Here is a 27,456-nt window from a genome sequence, read left to right as displayed (position 1 = left end):
GCATCCGCCACAGTGTCTGAGTTTGGTGTCTGCATATGGGATGGATCCCCAGCTTAAAACAATGACTTCATGAAATTCGCAGGCAAGTGGATGGAACTAGAAACTATTATCCTGAGTGAGGTAACCCAGTCACAAGAGAATACACTTGGTATACACTCACTGATAAGTGGACACTAGGCCAAAAGCTTGGAATACCCACCATCCAACTCACAGACCATATGAAGTTCAGGAAGAAGGAAGACCAAAGTGTGGAAGCTTCAGAACTTCTTAAAAGGGGAAACAAAATAGTCACAGGAGGTAGAGGGAGGGAGGGACTTGAGAGGAAATGAAGAGGGAAAGGGGAAAAGCAGGGGCAGGATCAGGTATGGGAGGAGACTGGATAATATACAGAGGGTCAGTAAATTGAACAGAGGTGTAAAGCAATTGGGGAATGGGGAACTGGGGGTAGCCACCAGAAAGTCCCAGATGCCAGGAAAGCAAGAGGCTCCCAGGACCCAATGGGGATGAGATTAGCTGAAAAGCCCAACAAAGGGGAGGAAGAACCTGTAGAGACCATAACCAGAGATTAGGCAAGGGTCCTGGTTGAGGAATGGGGCCACCCACTCATCTCCAAATTTTTATCCCAGGATTGCTTCTGTCTAAAGGAAATACGGGGACAAAGTGTGGAGCAGAAACTGAAGGAAAGACTTCTAATACGGCCATAACAGCACAAAGCACACTTGGGCAATTCATAAACAAACCAATACAATAGGGTTTTAATAATGTTGTTTTCAAAATAAATGAACAATGGATAATATTTTCCAACCACTTTTCTACATTGAGTATCCCATATTTATATTCTACTAATTTTCCTGATTTAAAACCGCATTTAATTAATCAAAATAAACTTGAAGATGTATAAAAATTACTTTTATGATGCATTGCTTGGGCACCCTTGATACACAATAAATTTATGCAGGGTGGATATTATTTCTGATGTCTTTCCTGCTTTTATGGTTAGCAATTGCATTATAAAAAAAAAAACAATGTATCTTAAAGAACATTAAAACTAGAATTTGAAGACAACATCATAGCTCTCTGTGCTAAAGTAATATAGGGGGGGAGGTGCTTCACCCCCTTTTCGACACCCACTCTATCCCCATTTAGCTTCCTAATAAATGATGAAGAAACCTAATAAATGTATTCCAACGCTGCAAGCCCTGTAAGTGGACAGATACTAATCTAGTCTAACCCTGCTGTAGCTTGGCCACTTCCCAGCCACCAGGTCCTTTACTTATGGTCTGAGCCTTGCTCCGGCTTGCTCTGTTCTGTGTGTCCTCAGGGCACCTCCTCTTAGTTTCTGACCAGGTTCTCTCCACACCTTCCTCCCCCTCTTTCTCTTTCTGATCTTTTGTTGTTGTTGTTGTTGTTGTTGTTTTGTTTTGTTTTGTTTTGTTTTGTTGGTTTTTTCGAGACAGGGTTTCTCTGTGTAGCCCTGGCTGTCCTGGAACTCCCTCTGTAGACCAGGCTGGCCTTGAACTCAGAAATCTGCCTGCCTCATGATTAGCAAGTAGGTTCCTATATTTGAATTAAAGCATTTTAAATCCCTTTTATCATTAGTTATATTATTTAGCTCTAATTTTCCAGTCAAGTATTTTTGAGATTTTTTTTTTCGCTCAGTGAGCTATATATTACTGACTCATCTTCTCATTAAAACATTTTTGTTTTAAATATGATTTTCTTTTAAATTTGAAGAGCTCCCAGATGTGGTAAGATAGATGTGGCACTTTTTTGATAAAATTAAATAAAGCCACACTCTATGCTGTGTCTCTGTTGATAGTTCAGAACTCCTGAGAAGAGCACCACGGGCTAGCATTTGTCTTTAAGCCTCCTGACCCCGGCCCCTCTTACTTTCCTAGAACCAACTGAACATTTGTGAACAGAGAATTTACTCTCCTTTGATCCTAGTAAGTCACAGAGATTTCTAACTTACATTAATGTCTCTCTTCACTGCAGAGTCGAACAAAAGATGCCAACCACATAGACTCTGGCCCCAGCTTGAGAGTCTTGTGCATTCTGTGAGTTTGCTTGATAACTTGCCCTTTGTGTTCTCTTCTAAGGACTGTTAGATCTAGTGGAGCTTGTCTGAGTGACAACGCTAGTGACATGCAAGTACCTTACAATATCATCAGTCCCACAGTGCAGAAGTGTGGGTGTAGCCTGGCATATGGGCCTGAGCAGTGCTGATCTCCTGAAGTGATAGAACAGAGACAAAGCAAAGGAGCTTCGGTACCAAGGGGGTGGGTGCAGAGCAGCTCCGGAGCCATGAGATCGCACTGGAGCCGCTCAGTTAGCAATGATGATGCAATTAAAATCTGAGCATGGTGTCTGTAGAAGATTTGGGATGTACAAAGGCCCATATAAACTCATATAAATAAACATCACCTTCAATGTGAAAAGAAGATTGCTTTATTATGAATGAAGTAACTGACATGTTGTGTTTCATAAAACATGCTACTATATAATAAGGAAAGAAATTTATCTTTCAATAAATTCTACTAAGATAGCAACAAATATGAGAAACCTGTTCTACTAGTTTAGGATGCTATCTTAGATAGGGTTTCCATTGCTGAGAAGAGACATCATGACCAGAGCAACTTTTATTATGATTATGATTATGATTATCAATCATTCCATTCATTTACATCTCAGACCATATCCCACATCCTGGTTACCCCTCCACAACACCCCTCACATCTGCCCTCTCTCCCCTCCCCTTTGCCTCAATGAGGGTGCTCCCCCATGTACCCATACTCTCCCACCCCACCCCTCCAGCATGCCCCTATGCTGGGACATCAAACCTCCACACGTCCAAGGGCCTCCCCTCCCATTGATAGTAGACAAGGACATCCTCTGCTGCATATATATATATATATATATATATATATATATATAGAGAGAGAGAGAGAGAGAGAGAGAGAGAGAGAGCGCCATGGATTTCTCCCTGTACATTCTTTGGTTGGTGGTCAAGTCCCTGGGAACACTGGGTAATCCTCCCAGCCAATATTGCTTGTCCTGTGAGTTTGCAATTCCTCCCCTCTCCTTCAGTTCTCTGGCAGCTCCCCTACCAGGGTTCCTGAGCTCAGTCTGATGGTTGGCTCCAAGCATCCTCAACTACATTGGTCAGCTGCTGGCAGAACCTCCCAGGAAACAAGACATACCAGGTTCTCGTCAGCGCGCACCTCTTGGCAACAGCAACAGTGTCAGCAGACAGGACGGATCCCCAGGTAGGATGTTCCCCAAATGGCCCTTCCTTAAGTCTCTGCTCCATGTTCATGACTTCCCTTCAGACAGGAACATTTCTGGGTTAAATACTTTGAGATGGGTGGGTGACCCCATCCCTGGACTGGGGCCCATGCCTATCTACTGGAGGGGGTCTCTACAGGTTCTATCTTCACTTTGTTCAGCTTACGTCATCCCTGTTGGTTCCTGAGAGCCTCTCACTTCCCTCGCTTCTGGGGCCTTCCAGTGGCTATCCCCAGTTCCTCAACCCCACTGCTATATATTTTGTTCAATTTCCTGACCCTCTTAGTAGGGGCAATATTTAGCTGGGGCTGCCTTACAGGTTCAGTTCATTGTCATCAAGGCAGGAAGCATGGCAGAATCTAGGCAGACACACTACTAGAGAAGGAGCCATAAAGTTCTACATCTTAATCTGAAGGCAGTCAGCAGAAGACTGTCTTCCAGGCAGCGAGGAGGGTCTCAAAGCCCACGCCCACAGTGACACACTTCCTCCAACAAAGCCACACCTCCCATAATGCCACTCTCTGTGGCAAGCGTATTGAAACACTGCAGATGCCATAAGAAGACTGCTATGAAATGAGTTGATTAATCAATCAACTTCTCTCCCTTCAGGTCACAGCTCTGGATTCTAAAGATAGCCACGCTGGTGAATTTGATGTCTTCTCATTCTTGGTTCACAGTCTAAAGGGGGAAAGAAGTCTGAGGTCTATTTTATAAGGACACTTAGCTATTTGAGAAGATCTCAACTTTACTGATAATCTCCTATGTCCCCCCATCTTCTAATACCATAATACTCATGCCTAATATTTCAACCTATGAATCTGAAGAGGGCAGTAGCTAACAATCCATAATAACATCATATTTGTGACAAACCTGTCCTGATCAGGAGACACCATCATGTAATGGTTGCCAGAGTGAGCTTCCCACTATTGTGATGTACTATGTTGGCATCCTTCAGATTCTGTGCCACTGCTATGATCAAGTTTCAACATCCTCTTTGTGAAAAATATTACTGATTGGGAATTTTTTTCAATACAAAGTAAGACAGGTACAGTTATTCAGATAATTTCCAAACATTTTGCATCCTAATACTGTTGTAAATCATTCCTGCTTTTTTACTTACTTGTAGATGCATATAAATACAGTTAATTTTCAAAACTATATAATACTTTGTACTTTTATTAGAAAGTTTTAATTCCAATTTTATTTATTTTACATCACACACAACTGCAGTTTCCCCTCCCTGCTTTCCTCCCAGTCCTTCCCCCCATCCCCTCCTCCCACCACCCACTCCTAACCTACCCACTCCTCCCCCATTCCCTCCTCTCCCATCCCCTCCTCGATTTCTCTTCAGAAAGGGGACTGCCTCAGTGGATATCAACCAAGGATGGCATATCAAGTTGTAGTAAGAGTAGGCACCGCCTCTTCAAAGGCTAGAAAAGGTACTCCATGGGGGAATCAGTCTCATAGGCAGGCAACAGTTGCAGACAGCGCATGTTCCCACTGTTAGGGGACCACAAGAAGATCAAGCTGTCCCTCTCTAACGTATGTGTGGAAGGCCTAGTTCAGTTCCATGAAGGCTCCCCGGTTGGCAGTTCAGTCTCTAGAATTCCTTTTAATTTTTGGTAAGTGGTGAGTAAAATATGTTCTACTTTTATCATTGCTATAAGCCTCTGCTTAGTGTTTATATTTTGCTTCATTTTGCATTATGAAATATTTTAAAGAAAGACAGGGGTTTCTACACCATCCAGGTCAATTTCATGATAGCCTTTCCCTTTTCTTTCTCAATTAATGAAACCCCACCCCCGGCTTCTCCTCTTCCAGCCCACTCTGTCTGTCCATGCTGGTGTCCTTATCGCAGGCCCTGTAAGATGTGCCAGGGTGCTTCCTCTGTCTAGATATACGAATACAATCTCCTTTGTTTCCTCGATCTTCTCTTGTTCCCTTCTCTTAGCAACAGACCACACACACACACACACACACACACCTGAACACATGTGGAAGGCTGAATTGGATGTAAGTTTCCCTTGAATCAGCATCATCACAGCCTGTATCGGTTCTATATTTTATTCATTCATAGCCCATGGGAGGCACAAATAAATAACTCAGTATCAGGTCATGACTTCTAGTTAAAAAACTTTGTTTTGTTTTGTTTTGTCTTTTTATTGGAACTGATTAATATATTGCACATGTATACAAGTATAATTGACGGTAGGCATGTTGTTAATCTTTTCCTATTGGTGAGTACTGAAACACTGTAGTGCCAATGAAAATTAACAGTTTTACATGAGACTTCTATTGTCTAGATAACAGAATGAAAGCTGAGTACTATATGCTCAATATTCTCGAATTTGTATAAAGCCATGTCTGAAAAAAACTACATCAAAAGTGCCCTTTTCTAAGTTTTGGGGTATTATATATAAGGTTTAATCTAAACTGTGGTATATAAGTGAAATTAATTTTACAACTATATCATATTACCAATTTTGACTACATAGTGAAACTGTCTTTAAGTTAATCAGACACTACCAACTGGACAAAGAATAATTCACCATGCCCTATTCAAATGTAAAACAGGGATCTAAAACTCTCAGAAACTAACTAAAATTAAGCTCAGGCAGACACTATGCTGGAGTTAAAACAGAAAAGCAGACAAAAATGATAATAAACAGCCAGGCGTGGTGGTGCACGCCTTTAATCCCAGCACTCGGGAGGCAGAGGCAGATGGATTTCTGAGTTCGAGGCCAGCCTGGTCTACCAAGTGAGTTTCAGGACAGCCAGGGCTACACAGAGAAACCCTGTCTTGAAAAACCAAAAAAAAAAAAAGAAAAGAAAAAAATGATAATAAACAAACTCAAATAAGTAATAAATATATCATGCCCCAACTACCAGCTGTAATTTACTCTATCCCAACTGTGGAGTAGATATTATTTGTTTGTGTGTATGTTTCTACAATCCTGAGAGAAAATAGAAGCATGAAAATACTGTCGTAGTCGTGTTCTTTCAATGGATCAAAAACCATCTAGATATTCAAGGATGGAGCAGACACTTAACTTTCATGCCATAATGAATGTCAGCTATCAACCAAAGAATACTAAACAAGATGGATACAAGGGAAATGCTGCCTAAGACTACGTGTTTGAGTTTTCAAATTCCACAGTCTCAAGAAACAGAGTTCATGGGCACAAAATACAGTATTTTTAAAGCTACAAAGGCTTTAAATTTTCTCTTTTGAGGAATCACCGGGTTGAGGACTATTTGACAAATATAGTTTGCCATGCTTTGATGATTTTAGGACAAAGACAATATTTTCTTTGTAATAGCAGTCTCAGATAAGTGATGCCTTGTCCTGGCTGACACCTGTGAGACAGCTAAACGACAGCGTTTCCTCATCCTCATTCTTCTGTGTTTGGCGAGATAGTGGATACACTGTTCGGAGGCACTGACAGAACACACAGTCAACTGCAACATCATCATCAAAAATGTAGTGCCATTGCTCAAAACTATCAGAAAATAATCCCATCATTATTGGCTCATCTGAGCTGGATGAGAATCTGTGTGTTGTATTCAAGTATTATAAAAAAAAACTGAATCCTTTGGAATTTAATTTGGTAATATTATAACACAAATTAATAAATATTTCAAAGAGAATGTAATTATTTTATTTCTCTGAAACTTTCTGTGCTGTTTCCTTTTGGGTTTTAGGTCTCTTAAATTTGTTTATGTCAATTTTTTTTCTCCTGTCTGGATAGCTTTTTCTTCCATTATTCAAATACAAAATTCCTATTAAAAGCAAATACTCATTTTATTTTTCCACTTACTCTGCAGCAATCTTACATAGTTGGCTTTCATATAAAGCTCCTTGCTAGTTATTCAGCTACTCTCCCACACAGCTAGCTATTCACAATCAGGACAAATCCCTCAATTCAATTTTATTCAATGCAACTCAATTCAAAACATCCCATTCCAATGCAGTTCAACACATTCTACTACATGTTGATGCCAATGCTAATCCTGTCCTGATTTTCCTTTCTCCCCTTTTATGTTTTAGATGATCTGGTAATTTGGTCAATCATGAGCTTTCCTTCCTTTGGAAGGTACATATTTACAGTTGGGTGTCACTCTCGACTGCTTTCAGATTTTTTACATACATCTTATTTATTGCATTTTTACTCTTTTTTCTTCCAGATTTTAATATTTACTATTTCCAGAAGTCGCTCTTTCTTTTATCTGTTCAGTGAACTTTCCAGGTTGATTTTTGATGCTCATATCTATTGCTACAGTAGTAGAAGCATGTGAAGATAATATTTGTCTACAATGAACTTTATAACAGTGTATGCTATGTCTCTTGGCTTTTATTTCATGCTAAGAGAAAAAAAATCTGTTATAACCTTCACATCTATGTGAACATTGCTAGTCATTTTAACCTTAAGACTCCTTTGGTCTATTTGTTTGCTTTTTTTTTAGTTTTATTTTGATTGATTGTTTTTTCCACTCTCTAAACTAAAAAATTCTATTCAACATCATCACCATATTCATTACATCAATTGGGCCCACTCTTTTAGTTGTTGGAAGCAGAATTACTCCTTGTTTATTTTTGTTTTGTTTTTAAATCACCAGTAAACTATCTAGATGATCAGTGAAATTACTCTGAACTCTGTTTTAGTTCCGTTTCTGTTGACATGATAAAAGTCTGTGACCAGAGGCAGCTTAAGAGTTTGCTTTGGCTCTCAGTTCCAAAGGCAGTGTACATGATGGCAGGAGAAGCACAGCAGCAGGAACCAGAAACTAAGAGGTCACATTTCTATTGTGTGCAGGAAGCAGAGAAGGTGAGAGGGAAGTGGCACAAGGCAACAAACTCTCTAAGGATGTCTCCCTACTGTGGTACTCCCGCAAAGCTCCATGTAGTAAAATTCCATAACCTTACCAAACAGTGTGTTCAAATACATACAGGAGACACTTTTTTTAATCAAACTACAACAAAAGTATTTAAACATGATTTCATTTCCATTTTTAGTTAGTTCTGATATGGCTTCTAAAGAGTATTAGAATTATTAGTATACAAACTTATTACTAACCCTATTGTGAATATTTTGTATAATGGACATACATGCAGATATTTGTAATTTATAAAAACTGGTGCTTTATAAGCAAATTTTAAGAAATTACCAAGTGCTGATGGAATGGAAGATGGTGGTATTCCTGCGTACCAAGCATCGCTTTACATGGTGCCTTCACCCCCTCACTTCTCCTGTTAATTAAAGGTATCACTGTTAACTATTGATCTTAGCAATTATCTTTGATTTCTCTTAACATCTCATGTACAGTCTTCATTGGAAAATACATAGAATCCAGCAACCTCTCACGTGAACTTTCCTCCATACGGTCTTTTGCTGGCCTATATTCAGGAGGCTCAGCAACGTCTATCGGCAGCCAGAATGATGTTTCCAAACAGAAATGGAGTGATGCCATTTCTGTTCAATACAGTTATACTTACTGAGTTAAACACACTTTCTCACAATGACTTGTGATAGTCTATAGAATGTAGACTTATCTACTTCTCCATCCCTAGCTCCTTTTGTCCTTCCTCTTCTCTGCTTTTCTCTGCCTGTAGACTCTTTCCAATCCTGAAGTACCCCTTGCTCACTCCACTTTTGGAGCCTTCCACTGACATCACCTGTCCATGGTTTTCTACTTTCGACTTATTCAAAGGCTTCACAGCCACAGAGGCAGAGCACAGTAGAGTTCTTAAGTTTCTCTTGGACAATACAATAGAGCACCATGTTAGTCCAATGCTCTCATGAGTCAACATTTCTAATTAATAATGTGACTTGGAAATGTAAATATTTCCCACTTTCTCCAGTTTTAGTAGTATAGAATCTTCGGTTTTCTTGGTTTGATTTTGTTTCAGTGGGGCCTTTACTTTCATTTTTCAATCATATTAACTCTACAGGTTACTGTGTGTGACATTTCCATAGATGATGCAGCATCATGCTTTGAATACAACCACCTTCTCCACTATTCTTTCCCTGTTCAGTCCCTTCTTTCTTACCCATTCCTGTATAGTCCATCTTCTATCTTTACGTCCACTGTGGTGTGATATGTGTGTATTTGTGAGCTTCTACACATAAAAGAAAACATATGACACTATTTTTCTGCATCTGGTGTATTTTATTTTATAAGATAAGCTCCAATTCAATCCCTTTTCCTGACCTTGAAATGATTTCAGTCTTTCTATAGCTCCACTGTGTGTACACTTTAATTCTTGTCTATTGAACCTTGACCATAGAGAAAAAAGCTGATATAAACATAGGTATATAAGGATTTGTGTAGTAAGCTGACTTTTTATATGATAGTTCTTTATTCTTTAAACTACATACTTATTTTCACTGTGGCTGGACACGTTTATAATTCCAGCAACAGAATACGGAATTCTTTTCTGTACATCCCCAGTAGCATTTGCTATATTTTTCTTTTCCTTTTTTTAGAGTGGATATTTAGGCCAGGGTGAGATGAAATCTCAGTGAAACTTAATGTGCATTTCACCAATGGCTAAAGACATTGACTATTATTATTTGTTTGATTTTGGTTTTTGGTTTGTTTTCTTGATAAATCAAGTAAAAAAACCAAACCTTGAACCTGCAACAGGCAGGGTCCATGACCTGCCAATGAGCTACAAGTGCTTTCTATTTTGAGGAATGTCTACTTAAAGTATTTTTCTCATTGGTTGATTGAATTCGTCAGTCCTTTAATGATATGTTTTTACATTGCTATGTGTTTTAGGCAGTCTCTGTCTATCTCATGAACAGCTGACAATGCCTCTCCTTCTGTAGGCAGCTTCATTTCCTTATGAGGTCCCTTTGTTTTGCAGGATTTTCATGTGATGTAATCCCATTTGTTAATCTTAACTTTTTCCTCTGAGCCTTTTAATAGCTATTTAGAAAGTCGTTGCTAGTGACAATATTTTGAAGCCTCCCCTCTGTGCTTGTAATGAGAAGTGTCTAGCTTCCTATGAATGTCTGTGATGGACTTCATGTTGAATTGCCTACAGGCTGAGAGACAGAGAGAGATCTGTTTTCTATGGTCCGCAGGTGCTCACCCAGTTCCTAGCTGATGGAGAAAGGCTGTTACACCTTGAACACATGTTTTTGGAGCTGTGTCAGGAATCAAATAGCTGTCTGTGTGTGGTGTTATTTCTGGGTCCTGTCTTCTAATCCACTGGTCTATCTTTCCTTTCTGTTTTCCTGGCAATATCGGGCTATTTTTCTTACTGTCTCTCTCTGCCTAGCATGCCTTGAAGGCAGGTGTATGATGATGCCTCCAATCTTGTTCTTTGTAACCCAGCATTGCTTCAGCCACGTGCAGTCCTGTGTGTACACTCCGCTTGTGAACGTTAGAACTTGTTTCACTAGTTCTGTGAAGACCACTGTTGTCTTTCAGGAGGAACCTTCCATCTTCTGAAGCCTTCTTCAGTTCTTTTCCTTGGTGTTCCAGGATTTTTTTCCTGTTGGGAGGTCTTCCTTCTCCTTGGTTGTATCTGTTTCTCAGTTTTGTTTGGTAGGGTGGTATTTTGAATGACTTGCTTTCTTTATCAGTGGGGTTACAGTAAGGCTACTGGTTCCGATGTGTTGACTTGGCACCCTGCGACTTGGGTGAAGGTTTTCATCCGTGCCTTGACTCCTGTGCTGGGTTCATTAGGATGTTTGCCATCTACAGTCATGGAATCTGTAAACAGGGATACTTTGAGTATGTTTTCACTATTTGCCTCATCTTCACTTCCCTTCTAATCCAATTTCAACAGCTCAGATCTCTAGTCTTATAGAGAGAGTGGTAAAAATGGACGGTTTGTCTTATTGTTAAGTATATAAAATATGGCTTTCCATTTCCCCATTTGATATGCTTCTTTAATATTCAAAGTTTTACTGACTAGCTGCTAATCATTTGATGAAACTCAAATAATATATGTAACTGTCATGCACATATTAGTATAGGCTGGAGATTGTTTAAAATAAAATCTACATTTCATATAGAAACAAGTGGTCTATCAAATTGATTCTGCCCTAGCTCACATAAATCCACAGAGCTGCAAACTTCCCTTAAACACAAAACAACACTACATCTGACAAATGGTCACTTCAAAAAGCCTTCTATCTTTTAGACCTGAAATAATCCATACAGACAATGTAATAAGTTCAGTGACTCACTGTAAAGTATTTTATTTCTCTAAGATTTTTTTTTTCTTCTTGGTATTTGACTGACTTAAAAGAAATAATATAAACAGTGTAAAATAACATGTGGTGTAAGTACACATAAGTTGTTCTAATTCTAAATTCCTATCCCATTATGTCACTATGGCTACTCCATCTAAGAAGACTTATATAGAAATTTCTATGTAAACTTTCCAAATTAAGATTTTTAATGGAATTTACTTTTACTTGAATATTAATACATTATTTTCCTAATATTATTTATTTCAAGTAAATTTACCTGTTATCCTAGAAAATTAAACTGCTAATAAATTTTTATTTGTGAAAAGTGTTTTCCTTTTTCTTTCTTTCTTTTTTCCCCCAGTTAAAAGAAAAGCAATATTCCACAGAGCTTTTGCGGGAGCATGTGCTTGGACTGCCCTCTAGTGGTCTCTTGGTCACTAACACCCCGTGAATTGGAAGGAGGAGGTCTGGGGAAACCATCACTACAAAGGCAATCTGTAGATAGATCTTCAGTCAAGAAACTGACTTTCATAGCCGATAAGAAAATTGCTTCCTCACACAATTCTTGAAGGATATTAAAGATCAAAATTTCTTATAACATTATTTTTACTTTAAAAATATTATTTGTGTTGCATTGTGTAGAAATCGTAAAAAATGACTATTACTTGAAACAAACACAGAAGTTGATACAAAGAAATGCTTCTGAGAACCACCATCGCCCCATCATTGCTGCTCACAAGGGCTCCTCGTCACTGCTGCTCACAAGGGCTCCCCTTCTGAGTTATTTTAACTTTTAATTAACCCTGTTATTTTCTTACACTCATAAAGAATGATCTATTGACATGAGAGTTTAGCATTTAAACCATTTAGCCCTTAAGAGGACTTTTGTCATTTGTTATAGCTTGACAATAATTTAATAAGTGAATCCTAGCTAAAATAAAACAAGTTTGGGATCATTCATAACAAATGCTAACCATATAGCATCCATTTGGGGCAGAATAACCAATTCATTTTCATGTGCTGTTTTAAAAATATTCTCCAACTTTTGTTTGCTAACTAGAAGGAATTTACAAACAATATCGCCTCATACATTTTCTGTGTGTATTTTATAGGCAATTTTTATCTCCATGTTTTAGAATTACATTAAGAAATATTTTTATTTCCTTTTATCTCATATTGTTAATAAGGATATGTTTTGTTTGCTCAATGGACTTGTTTAAACTGTATGAAGAAACTGAAACTATACTTCCTTTAGTTGCAGAGAACTTAATCAGAATATTAGATAAATAACAAACACTACATATAACAATAGACATATTTGAAATGTTTCATCATTGAGGTTATACTTTGCAATTAAATTTCTTTTTCTGCATTAGAAGGAAACACTACGGAAAACCAGAAAAATAAGAAAACTTAATGCAATAGGGGAAATCACTGTGTTTTGTAAGAAGCATATAAAATAATCCTTCCCAAGAGTGTAACTCACACAAGAATTTTCTAAATGTATTCCTTGAAAGAGATATTCCCTAAAGGGAACACTTCAGACCGATTTCTGGTGGGTGCAGTGATAATGAGGGCATAAACAGAAGCATTTAGCACAGCACTAGAGTTACAGAATATACATACAGTACATATATGTATATATGCAGACATATGCACTGTACATAGCTATCCTTACTATCCTAATACACTTTAGATTCTATATATAATGTAGCAAAAAAATAGAAGCACAATTACATATGTTATGTAGAAAGATTCGTGGGCATATTTCAACATCACATCTTCTTGTTTTATTTTTTCTGGGTTTCAGATTTGAAACTACAAAACTGTAACCTTAAAAAATTAATATGTAAAATCATCTGCTTATTTGATGAATTATATATCTTAAATATATGTGTTGTTGAAGTGAGCGTATGTTGAGGTGTGTCTTAGATACTGCCTAGATCCACTTGGATCTGGTTTTTTTGTTTGTTTGTTTGGTTGGTTGGTTGGTTGGTTTGGTTTGGTTTGTCTTTTGACAAATCACTATTATATAGTTCTGACCAAAGGAAAGTCATGATTAAAAACCAAATTTATCTTCAGGAAAGAATACATTGGGAAATGTTCTATAGTAGCATATTCTCAATTATTCATCAAGTAGAGTAGGTTTTTCTGCACTCCATAGTGAAGTACTCTAAAAGGCCTTTAGAATTATAGCACTATGATAAAGCCTGGTGGCTATCACCCGCACCATGGACTACAGACTGAAATGATGGGGTTTGGAACTTGATGAAATTATGGTTTATGTAATAACAGTCATTCCCACTGTGACATTTAATGCCAGTTCATCATCCAAATCCCCATGATAATAATATAAAGGAGGTGAGAACTATAGAAACCTGGGGATAGGAGGTCTTGTAGCGCGGCTGAGTTCTCTCCACTGTGTTGTTAGTAAGGCGCATACCTACCAAGTGTTCCCATCACTGTCCCCTCTCGACACACTCATTATTGAAGGAGGAGAAGCCCATTACAAGGGGATACATTTTGTAGTGTATAATTGCATAGAGTTTCTATATGTGTGTGTGTGTGTGTGTGCATATATGTACATATATGTATATATGCAGACATATTAAAAATATCCACCACTTTTAGAGCATTTACCCACTCCTTGCTCAGATTTCAAGTTCAGAAAGGCAGAACTCTACATGGCATTCACTTTCCCTTTATAAATGATGGTTGCCTCAGGAGGTGACATGAATTCAACATTGGGGAACTACAACATACCAGACTGTTGAGACAGCTTTACTCAGGCCACTGACAAAAAGGGATTGTTCATGAGGGAGAAAACGCTTGAGTAGAAGAATGAAAAATTGGGATTTCATAAAATAAAGAGCCTCAGGGAAAAGAATGGAGAATTCTTGGTCACTTGGGAAGGGTGAATGGAAACTCACCTCAGAGTATCAGGAGGCAGATGGTCTTCATGGCTGTCCAACCTCATACTCACGGGCTGCATGGACCCGGGAAGCTATGAATTGTGGATATGACAGAATATAAAACCATAAGCTTACATGAAATATGAAGTTTTTAATTGTGTGAGAATTTCATATGTGTACACAGTGTATTTTGATCAAGCCCATTCCCTGTTCCCGTTTTTGTTTTTTTGTTTTGTTTTTGTTGTTGTTGTTGTTGTTGTTATTTTTCCTTACTTTATTCCTAAGGCTTGAAGGAGTGAAACTATGTAGGTGACAACATTGTGTCACAAGGTCAGAGGATGCCACACCTGGCAGGGGGAAAAAAAGGAAGCGTGAGATGAGAGAAATCTTTTGCGTATTTCCAGTCCCAAAGGTTCAGGCAAGCTTCAACATTGCCTCTACATTACCATAGTCTTTCCTGGATGTGAAAATGTTCTCAATTTTTTGAAAAGAAAAAATCCCACTACTGACTTAAAAACCAGTTGGCCACTGAAGGTTTTAAGGTGCTGTCACTTTGCCAATTCGTTTGCCAAGGGCAGACATTTTAACAAATAGCCTCACTTTCCCTATATTGCCTCATAAATATGCACTATGTTACAACTTAAACATAATTCCCTTCAAAATAGCCAAATCCATTGACAAAGTTAAAATAAGTCTGGTGATTTAAAAAGAGAGATGCCATTCCCAGGCACATCTCATGCATTGAACTAATAGGAAGTAGACAGGGATGGGAGAGAGCTTGAAAACCCCAGCAGCCAATCACACGCAGTAGAGGCAACACGGAGTGTTTACCTTTAAAACTTTCTGGAACAGTAACTAATCTTGAAGTCTGGACCTCCTGTTGTGATATAATATACTTGAATGTCAGCAATATATTAAGTGCAGTAAATACTGAGTTAATATTCTCTGGAAAATCTGAAACAAGTTTTATTTCAACACCGCTATTTTTCTTTTAAAGCACAGCAGAGCAGAGCAGCAAGTCCCAGCATTCATGTTTCTGCTTTCCCAGTTGCCAGCATCCTCGCTCCACGTGTGCTCCTGAAAGTAATATGTAACTGAGTCCGTGTCTTATCCAGTTGTAATTGGAAAATCTATTCATTACCCAGGTGTGAGAGAGACTCGCCCCACAGAGACAGATGATGGACTGTGAGGAATCTACCCCACAGCTCTCTTTTCCAGGGACTGGACCCTGGGGATGTTGTTCACATCCAGATGGAAGGAGTGGCTGCTCCTTCACAGGGCCCAGGGAATTCCTACTCTTCCTCCCCATAGATATAATTCTTGCTGATTCCACTCTCATCCAGAGCACCAGATGCTGCAAGCCATGACCTTGGAAAGAGCACCACTGATCGTTAGAAAGAGAGTCATAAAACGAAATCCAGAACGATGGACAAAATGAGAGGACAGGCCACACCAAAGGACAAAGCACATACAACAAAAGCAGAAAGAAATGGAGATGTAAAGAAAGCTTAAGGAAGGGCATGAAGAAGAAGGAAAGGACATGGGTGACATAGGGAGAATCCTTTGTCATATGTGTGTGCCAGTAGCAGAACTCTAGTTCGGAAAATAGGCCTACATAATTACTATTTTTAAAAAGTATAGTTCTCTTGGGGATTGTTTAATACCCAGTCTTCCTACTTCGCACATTTATTATTATTGCACATAGCAGAATAGAGATTGTTTCTAAGCCAGCCTTCTCCTTCCTGCGTGAGGATACAAGTGTAAAGTGGCACACTCCTCTTAACCTCTTTGCTCACAGTGTCACTTCCCCTGTTGTCCTGGAAGCGCTGACAGCTTCATCTTTCTCCTTTTTCCTCCCTGTGGGAGGAAAACATCTGTATGCCTTGGAGAAAGGGAGATGATAGCACAGACCTGAGGCCTTTCAGCCTATTAACCAGTGTTTACGTTTTATTCCTTTTCTCCCCCCTTTGTGCATTGCGCATTCTAAAGGAAAGCCACGTTTTACAGAGTCTATTTACACCCTTTTGTAGTAATTAATTAATTCAATGTTTAATAGTCACGTTTGCCAAGGCTGTATTTTATGTCAACTGATGTGTTCAGTCATTGGGATTTTAAAAATAAAAACAAACAGCCTTTCAAAAGACAGGAAAATAATCTAATACTCATCTTCGACCCTGGTTTTCCCTTGTTCCAGAGACTTTTAAAACTGAAAATATAAACACCATGAAAGAAACTATATAAGCACCAACAGACCACAGAGTGTCATCTGGAAACTCTGAGCAGAAAGATTTAGTTTAAGGTTACAAAATGGAACAAGATATCCACTTTTTTGTTGTTTGAACGAACAGCCAAGTAGCATTAATAGCTATAGGATTCGTGAAAACAAGAAACGGAGGGTGTGTAATAGTGAATGTGAGTGTGGGGAGAAGCTTGACAAGGGAATTATCAACTGCTGGGTGGAGCCTCTCAGAGGACAGTTCCCCTAGGTCCCTGACTGCCACCTTAACAGAGTATCACTAATAGTGTTTGGTGTTTGCATATGGGATGGTTTCAAGTTGGGCTGTGTAGGAGTTGGCAACTCCCTTGGCCTTTTCTCCATATTTGTCCCTGAATTTCTTTTAGACAGGACAAATTTTGAGTCGAAAGTTCTGTGGGTGGGTTGTTATCCTTATTCCTCCATGGGGGTCCTGCCTGACTTCAGGAAGGGGTGTCTTCATGGTCCATATCCCCACTGCAATGTGTCTCAGCTAAGGTCACCGGCATTGGATCCTGGGAGCCTCCCCCATCCCAGGTCTCTGGCAGGTCCTAGAGATCCCCACCACCTCACCACCCCCTGAATACTGATACTTGGCAAAGGCTGGCTATTGTGAATTTACTGCAATAAACAGAGATGTCCAAGTATCATTGTTGTTTTTAAACAGAGTCGCTCAGGTGCGTTCTTATGTGAGGTATAGCTAGGTCATACACTAGCCCCATGTGAGGATTGGTTTGTTTTGTTTTGTTTTGTCTTCTTTTGTTTTGTTTTTTAAGGGCCTATGATAAAGATTTCCTTAGTGAGTGAACTAATTTATATCCAAACCAACATTTGTACCAACAAATAACTTACAACTGCCCCATCCCCATCGTTCCCAACATGTGTTGTTGCTTGTTTTATTATAATAACCTTTCTGACTGAGATGAGATAACACCTGTGGAGTTTTAATTTGTATTTCCCTGATGGCCATGGATGTTGATGAACATTTTTTTCCAGATGCTTATTGGCCATTTATATAATTTCTTTTGAGAACTCTGATCAATTCATCAATCACTTCTTATTGCATGGTTTTCTGCTATTGTGTTCTTCCGTTCTTTATCTATTTTATATATTACTTCCCTGTGAGATGTGGAGCAGTCATATTTGCTGAGTTGATTGCTTTCCTTGCTCTTCAGAATTTCTTCTCTTAAATTCAAGTATTTCTATTTGTAAATTTGAGGTTTTCTTTTTCTTTCTTTCTTTTTTTTTTTCTTTTTTTTTTTTTTTTTTTTTTTTGATTTTTGTTTTTTGTTTTTAGAGACAGGGTTTCTCTGTGTATCCCTGGCTGTCCCGGAACTCACTCTGAAGATCAGTCTGGCCTTGAACTCAGAAATCCGCCTGCCTCTGCCTTCCAAGTGCTGGGATTAAAGGTGTGCACCACCACTACATGACTGAGGTTTTATTTCTTGAGTTAATGGAGTATCCTAACGAAATGTCCCCATATTTTCTTCTAAAAGTCCCACAACTTTGTGACTTATGGGTTAAACACATTCTATATGTTTGTATAGTGTATACTTTTATATTTTGTATATTAAAGTTTTCATTCTTCTAAATATAGTGATTATATTTGCACCATTTGTTGAAGGCAAGGTCTTTTAGCCAGTGTGTTTTTAAGTGTGTTGAAAGAATTCGGGTGCTGCACCTATGTAGGTTTCTTCTGAACCCTCCGTTCTGTTCTCTGTTCTGTTGATCTGTGTTTGCCCTGTGTTGCTGCTTTGCTGTTCTTGTTGCTATGGCTCTGTCGTGTGCACACACACATACACACACATACACGCGCACACACACACACACACACACACACACACACGAATGAAAGAGAGAGAGAGAGAGAGAGAGAGAGAGAGAGAGAGAGAGAGAAACACAAAGACAAAGAGAGAGAACAAAAGTGGTCCTCAGAAACTGAAATCATATGTGAAATAAGAGATGTACAGATGTAAAGAAACTGTGAGAACGGTTGAGAGTGCAGACTGTGTCTGTATGGTCACTGTCATGAGGATAAATGAGTCTCTGTCTACGTACACTTGTGTTGCGCAGGTGCAGGGCTGTCTCTGTGCGTTATCAGGACAGCCATAAGCAGAAGATTTAAGAGATTGAAATAAAATTGTGTAATATAATTTGGATTGTATAAGCCTGAACAAATTCTAGATGTTAAATTCAGAACATGTATGAATTTAACAATTTTTCTAATTTCCAATTAATATTTATTTAATTGATTTAATATTAATTTTTAAACTCTGTACATTAATTCATTTCAAATTATTGCTCTTTCATTATTATAGAGTGCTTACATTTGCATAAGGCTACTAACACTCAATCATGGAGTATAAAGAAATATCTACTGCATCATCTACTCTATCAGCATTCCTTTGTATGTCTAAGTAAGATACTATAAAAGAAAAAAAGATAAGGAATTTAAATTATGTGCAGTGTTTAAACAGTGTTTAGGAATCTGGAATCTAGAAAATATGGCTTTTTCCCCTTCTTCAATACCTACAAATAAATTTCTGTGATAAGAAATCATATTTTTATTACACTAGTTATATTTAAATATTTATGATATTATTGAGGATCGATTGAAACAGCTTGGATAAAATAAATTAGGTCTCTTCGGCCTGAGGCCATTAAAGCATTCATTGCAGAAGGAAGTGAGATTGGCCTTCATGAATTAACCTCCTCTGTATCTGCTGGAATGTCCTCTAGTCCTGGCTAAAGTACATTCCTGTGTGTTTCCGCTTAAGCCCTCTGCCAGACTTAATGTTATTCCTGAGGGAGGAAACCTGCCAGAGCTATTTCTCATTTAATTTGCAAGGACATCCTGTTTAGGTATTTATCAAAAGAACAAAATAGTTGATGCCAAATAGCACAAACTCTGCTTCAGAACACTTCACAAGCTGGATTGAAGTATCAGCAAACACCTAAAGGGGACTGTAGCTTCCTGCTTACGATTTAGTAAGTACCCACAAAATGACACTTGGAAGACTATTTTTAAATATTTGTATTTGCTTTACATACACCAAGGGATTTCTAGGTCTGAGGATATTGCTAAATCATTTAGAATAGTTATTTAATGCTATAATTCAGTAGAAAAAGTAATATTTCTATTGAACCATATGATAAATTCAAACATTTATCTATTTTGAATAAATAATTCTTTAACATAAAGTATTTATTTCAATCATAATTGCCATGATTAACAAGAAAACAAATAAATTTTACCCATTTTATTACATAATCATTAATGTTCAAATATATTATTTAATTTCATGTTTAATTTCCTAACAATGCAAACCATTCCAATTTTCAATATCCCTGCTGTGTGTCGTATAAAATAAATGTAGTACATTTTGATTTTGAAGGTTTTTATGAGCAAAAAACGGAATTGTTTCTACTGTTATGGATGGTGGCTATAAACTGTAACTTTAAAATATAATTTATGTTATAAATTTTATTATTATTATTATTATATAATTTATATTATATTAGTTAGCACCGCTATAACACATTGTTTGTTATGTGTGTTTGCCTTCTGAAGGAATTTCTACCAACTAGATGACATCATGAAGGTAACAGTAAGGATGGTAGTGAAATCACTCCTGATGAGAGGAGTTTGAAGTCCATTAGCAAATGGAAGAGCAAAGAAGTGAATACCACCAAGAGAACATTTTACATCACAGTTGCAAAGAACAGATCTATTCTCTTCATTAAATCACCTGGTGGTGTTCGTGAAGTTCCAGCTCAGCTGCCCTCTGACCCAAGAGAAGCAATGAAAATCCTAAATTTCACTCCTCTGGCAAGATCCGCTAGGAGGTGATTTATTGAAGAGCATGTTATGTGTGTTGAGTGAAGATCTTCTACAACTATTTAGGAACAAAAACAAGCCCAAGTTTTTAAAAAGTCAAGCAAAAATGAAATTGATAGAGTATAGTAAGTTTATTTTATTTTCACAGTTAATGGTTTCCATGGAAAACCATTTTTCCTCTTTTAGCTTTTACATTTATCTTTATTGAGATAGATTTTTGTATGCAATATATCTTGATGTGGTTTTCCTTCCCCCCATCTTCTCCCACAAGAAACAGATAAAGACATAGACACACACATGCTCACACACAGGAATCTTATAAAGATAGAAAGTCAGAAATGATGCTATATAGAAAAGACCTGTAGGAATAAAATAAAAATGGCCAGACAAACTATTTTGAAATAAAAAAAAAAAAAAAAGATGACATTTCTTTAGACTTTATTTTAAAGACCCCTGAAATATTGTTTAGGAAGATGACAAATTAAGATAGAGTATTATATAGATCTGTAGAGTAAGTTCCCCACCTGCCCTAACGTTCTCTATTATTTATTCACGGAATGAAACTGCTATAGTCAGCCATTCTAGGCATCATGAAGTACATTCCTATCAGTTGGCCCTTTGTACCAAAGGCCACCAAAGGCCACCAAAGGACGGATGTTTGCAGTTGCTGGCAGTTGTTGTCTGAAATGCTGTTAATGGCAGGCAGCACACACTGAATGAGCAAACTCAGAGCCTGGGAAAGGTCCCAGTACTGAATATTCTTCCTGCTGCAGGACAACTGCTTTATGACTAACAGGGTAAAAAGTCAGAACCAAAAGGACTGAAGCAGAGCCATTTCTTAAGATTATCAGAAATTACAAAGGATCGTTGCGTTTTGTGATTATGTAAATAGAATATAACTGTCTGCTCTTTGTGCACTTATTATAAAATTGTTTGGGGTCATACATTTCCTCACCAAGATCTATTTCTTTTTTAGAATGGAAGAATATGGAAAAAATCAATTTAAAAAATTCAATTTGTGAGAATATAAAGAAAAATGGTGTGAGAAGGGGTCCCTTTCAGGGACATAGATGAGCACAGGGCTGCAGTTAAAACATTCATCAGCAAACGGTAACACAAATGTACTTTGAAATCTAGGAACAAAGAAATGTTCCCAAAGAAATCTTTAAGAAGTAGCCTTGTACAGAAAATAGCAAGTTTTCAGTTAGGTTTCTATCGTTTAAGTTTGAAAAAGACCAAAGTATGTATTGTTTGCTTTATCGTACATGATTTTAGGAAGTATGGCATTTGAATGACAGCCCAAAAATGCATAAAAAGTTGAGGTCCCTTGTTTTTAATGACTTACTAGGAAATCATTACTTACAGAAAAAACATACTGCAACATCGGTGATTAGACCAGTTTTAAGCGACCAGCATGCCTTGTATTCTATGCAGTATTTCTTGATTTAGTCTAAGAATTACAGTGGAATATTCTCCCACATGTCCTGAACTATTCATTTCCTGTTATTTGCTGGAACCAGAGACCAAGGGCTTTTGGTTTCTTGCCTTTGTCATATATCTGCTCAGGAGTGCTATTTAAGATGACTCTAGTCCTTGTGACCACAAGGTAAGTTACTGGAGTTGTTTTCCCAAAAGACTAAGCAACACATGTGTTTAAATGCATTCTCCGTTGACTTGAGAATTTTCAAATAACTTGAGAGCAATCAAATGGACTGCACACATGGAACCATAAGTTAGAGTACTTTTTTTTTTTTAAAGGAAAGACATCATTGACTAGCAATTATAAATTGCTTTGACTTAAATGTTTAATAAAGTAAAATTTCCTAACCACATTTAGTCTTGGATAAAATTTATTTGACTTTATATCCTTTCCGAAATCTGTCCCATAAGTGTTTCTATTAACAATGCAACATTTCAGTGCATGTAAGCATGAATCTTAACCAGTCGTCTCAGACTACCTGCATGACTTACATCTCTATCTTGATTTGATAAGAATAGCTTACAAACATGATAGAGATTAGTTTTGTATTCAGAATAGAAGTAATTTATACCCCATACATTATTCAGTAATATTTTATATATACTTTGATTTGCTAACAATGAGGTAGTATTCAAGTTTTCCTGCACAATGAATTTATCTGGATTTTTCCTTAAGAAATATACTTAGGTGTTTTTTGTTTGTTTGTTTGTTTGTTTAAACCTTATTTTTATGGATGTAAAACCTTATTTTTATCATTTGTCATTCGGTGTGAGATATGCAGAGACATCATTCATTAATTCCATAGCAACCTCAGCTTCTTTTCAGAGCCTATTACCCATCCCTTTGAGACTTTGAACTTCATCTTTTGAGAACTATGAATTTCATTGGGCCATTAATTAACTGGCAGGTTCATCCTAGTTCCTCATATATTCCATATACTAACCTCCTGTGTGATGCACAACTATGGAAGGTTTGTTTTCCCTTTCTGTGTGTCTTCTCTTTACTGAATTTCTTTTGGTAAGTAAGATTTTTAGTTTATGTGAATCCTGTTTGGTTTTACTTCCTGAGCTGCTGGAATAATTTTCAGAATATTGTTGATGTGTGGATTTTGAGATGTTTTCATGTGGCTTCCCTTACTACATTCAGAATTTTAGGTCTTATATCAAAATCTTCCATCCATTTGTTCTTTGTTTGTTTTGAGTCCAGGTTTCTATGTGGTCCTGGAACTCACTGTATAGACCAGACTACCTGGAACTCACTGTATAGAACAGACTACCTGGAACTCACTGTATAGACCAGACTACCTGGAACTCACTGTATAGACCAGACTNCCTGGAACTCACTGTATAGACCAGACTACCTGGAACTCACTGTATAGACCAGACTAGTCTTGAACTCGAAGACAGAGATTCCCCTGACTTTGCGCAAATTAAATCCATGTGCTACCATGTCAGGTTTTAATCCATTCTAAATTAATATTTGTACAGATTGAGATAAGAATTCAGTGTCATTCTTCTAGAGGTAGATATCAGATTTAAGCATTTTTTGTTAAGGGGAGTTTTACTCGATATATGTTTTGGGGATAATTGTCAAAGAAAAAATGGTTTACTTCTGGGTCTTCTATTCCATCCACCTGGCATATATCAGTCATATATATATATATATATATATATATATATATATATATATACATATATATACATATATATATATGCTTTTGTGGCAATATCAAGTCATCTCCCTAGGTTCATAAACATTTTAATGATGCCCATATATCTTGCATGTTATGTTTGTATTGTCTTGTTTCATATTTATTGTTGTCTGAATGTTCTCATTCACTTATCTTGTCTTCAAGATCTGATATTCTATCTTCCATTTTGATTCCATCTTCTACTTTAACCATTTTATTGATGAAGCTGTCTACTTACTTTTTATGTGATTTAATAGTTGTTATTTCTATAATTTTAATAATGCATATTTTCAATATTTCTCTCTCATATTCTTCCTTCATATACCTGTATGCAGGGAACTGAGATAATATGGATGAAATAAGAATTTCAGGTTTAGGAATCTGTAGCAATTTGTATATGTCTGTAAACACAGAATTAGGAGAAGGGTCCATTGAATAGAATCCTTTAGACACAATAGGGCCAATCTCTATGTTCAGGCTAAGAAAGCAATGCAAACTGCAGATGCAACCACAACTGAGATAGATAGATAGATAGATAGATAGATAGATAGATAGATAGATAGATAGATAGATAGATAAATATATAGATATATAGATATCATTTATTGCCCAGACAAAACATCATTTAAAATCCAGTAACACTGTGAATGGAATAAAATTAAAATATTGTGCAAAAAGATATGAGTCATTGGGAAGGAATGGAGGGTCATGAAGCAAAACCAGAGAACAGGAAGGTAAAGAGAGATGAAAACTTAGGAGTCTGGCTTAGGTGGAGAGCCAAGATTATTAGAACTACAGGAACAGTAAGAAAGTAAAACATGGATGTAGGCATACACTTTTTGTAACTTTTAGTAAGGGTTCAACTTCTCTAGCCCATCACCCAGCAGAAGTAGTGGAAGAGAACAGTTATTAGGATATGGGGGAAGTGGACTTGTTCATCAATAGTTCTTTGGGGATGAGTTTGATCTTCTTGGGCAGCAATTCAGTCCCATAGCAAACACCAAACACAACTTAGCAGGTGCAGATCAGTCCTTTAGGCAGGCAGACACCAGGCGCAAACCAGCAGCTACAGTCCAGTCCCTTCAGCAAGCAGACACCAAGCAGCCATAATGTTGTCCTGAAGAAACCTCCAAGCTCACCAACTGGGCAGAGGTGGGCTGCAGAAGTGGCAAGCTGCTGCAGGAACCTCATGAGCAGTTCTTGGGAGATTTTCTCTCATCTTGAGCTCAACAATGCTATGTAAAGCAAACCAATAAATGCGTGCATGTCTTTAGTGAAGGACAGCCATGTGGAGCAAACCAAACCAAAGCTCAGTGCTAATCTCCCACTGTCTGTGAGGTCATAATTATACTCCTTCATCGAGAGTCATTTCACGTGTTTGCTATATCCAAACATTCTTTCACCTGCATCTACTTCAGGAAAACAGTCTTTCATGTGTTTGCTTTAGCGAGACATCCTTTCACCTGTATGCCCCAGCAAGTCATCATTTGGCATAACCAACTTTCTAAAGAACTTGAAGTTTCCACTTCACATGAAGGATATGGGGGATGAGACGCAGATAAAAGGAGGTAGGGACAAAGGGGGAAGTTTATGGCTTGTGGATAAGAGAAATAGAGACTACTAAAACCATAGACAGACACTGCATGAAACTGGTGGGGGAAAAAGGAGAAATAATCACAAAACCTCCCTGAACAGTAAAAAAAGAAAACAAATTTGAATATTTATGTACAAAAATTACAAAAATAAAAAAAAACCACAATAACATAAAATATGAAAGGACAACATCAGCCAGTACTTCTTCCTTGCTGCCAAGATACTGGATCCTTCCCCTCACTAAACTATCTTATATACAGATCTAGATCTCTGCTCTGTGTCTCAGGAGTCAACATGTTAGAGTAGATGGGTGGATATGAAGTGCCTCCATGGAGACCAATCAAGACTTATGTGTATAGTCTCTGACTGGACATCAGCATGGGTGAAGCCTCTGTTAATGTTTCTTAGCCTTCATAATGAAGAGCTGTTCTAAATCCCTCTCTTCAAACACACACACACACACACACACACACGCACACGCACACGCACACGCACACACACACACACACACTGCTTTCTCTATGTGCGAGTTGGCCAGGCTCTCTCATCTTCACTTTTGCTATTGGAGCCTGTCATGTGGATCTGCCACCACCTGTGTGTATTTATGGTACAGCATGTATGTATGTATGTATGTATGTATGTATGCATGTGTTTTAGCTATCTTTGCTTCTCAAAGCAATGCTCGTGTTGTCTAATGTCAGTATTTGATGAGCCTTAGCCTGAGTATGTTTACTAAGAGTCCATTCAGGCCATGGTTTTCTTGATCCACCTATTCACAGGGATATTCTTGCAGTTCTGTAATTCCATGGCGCCCATGCTCTTCACGGTTGGAGAGGAGTGGCCAGGCCCAGTTTGGCAGCTTTCTCTCTTCCTGTTCCTTTTGGTCTGAGTTGCTTGCTGGCTCGAATTCTCTCAGGATCTGCTTCCTCCTGTTCCAATAATACAGATGTTAACGCTGGATGGCCAACATTGGCAATTCCCAGCAGGTGCTTCATGCTTCCATTCTGCTGCCTCTCCTAGAACTGTTCTTCTCCCCTTTGGTTTAAATACTCAGAGCAGATTGTTGGGGAAATCAACTTCTTCCACGAGTTCATGGAAGTTCATATTCTGTGTTCCTCTGCTGGTTCCCCTTTCAATCTAATGTTCACTATTTCCATATTTTACAAAACCTCCCACAGGCTGCAGATTCCTCTGAGGCATCATAGACTCTACAGGCTTCTCAGCTCTCTTTGGAATCCTAACTCACATTTTCTTTCAGATCCATGAGTACATAGGGAAGAGATGCTTGTCCACACTCCATCTTCTTCCAAGAGCCTCAGAATATCTTCCTAATAGTAGAAAGTAAGACAGAACTGCTAAGCTTGAGAATACACCAGAGCCACGAGAAGATAAGAGTAAATGATAAACATGAGCTGAGACATTTTTATTTCATCAAAAATCTCTGAAAGTTCACTTTTCTGCTTTATTCTGTCTTGTAAAAGTTAAAGAAGAAATATTTTGTTTGCTTTATAATATCATCTCTTATTCCTTAGGTTGTGTTTGATAAATCTGAGGTGGTGTTTGGATTTAGTTGTCCTGGCCATAGGTATCCTGTAAGTTATTGTCCTTCCAGGATTCGAGATTCTCTTTAATCCCCCTAGTGGTAGAGTCATTCAAAATTAGGTATAATGCTGTATGTTCTGCTAACATTTAAGTTCTTTAATTCTTATTCTTTTCTCTGTACTATCCAGCAACTATCATCTAGATTAGTCTAGTTTCTGCACTATAACTAATGTTATCAACTGACTATAGACATTTTTTTTAAAAAAAAAATCACTTTTCAAAGCTGAAAAGGATGTAAGAAGTGCTATTTTCTATGTCCTTCCTTTTGGTGGTTGGTCACAAGTATGGAAAAAAATGTGGTAAAAAGTTTTAGTATAAAGGGGCAACAATAAATATTATTCTACAAGTCTACGGTGGATCTAAATACAACATAAATGTCTTTAGTGAGCTTCCATACTTTTATTATGTAGGCTGTGATTATACAATGGATATTTCAAATGGCTGCAGGTGGGTTTCTCAACCTAACATTACAAAGGCAACACCCTAGTTATTAGAAAAGAACTCACAGCAAATATTCTTCCTACAAATTGCACCAGCTCCCTGCATTCGTATACAGCATTCACATGCACATGTCCATCGCATCTTCCAGAATCTG

General features: G+C 37.8%; 1 long non-coding RNA gene across 1 annotated transcript; it reads left to right on the top strand.

Moving 5' to 3' along the window:
- Positions 1 to 4,790: 4,790 nt before the first annotated feature.
- On the top strand, positions 4,791 to 26,775 carry LOC110325040. Its single transcript, XR_002380715.1, has 4 exons — positions 4,791 to 4,907; positions 8,017 to 8,111; positions 20,230 to 20,621; positions 26,518 to 26,775. It is a non-coding gene; the product is annotated as an uncharacterized LOC110325040 (long non-coding RNA).
- The last annotated feature ends 681 nt before the right edge of the window (positions 26,776 to 27,456 follow it).

This window comes from Mus pahari, chromosome 8, assembly GCF_900095145.1.
Source record: "Mus pahari chromosome 8, PAHARI_EIJ_v1.1, whole genome shotgun sequence".
Classification (NCBI taxonomy): Eukaryota; Metazoa; Chordata; class Mammalia; order Rodentia; family Muridae; genus Mus; species Mus pahari.
Note: the sequence above shows the minus strand (reverse complement) of the source record. Positions and strands in the feature narration are given on the sequence as shown.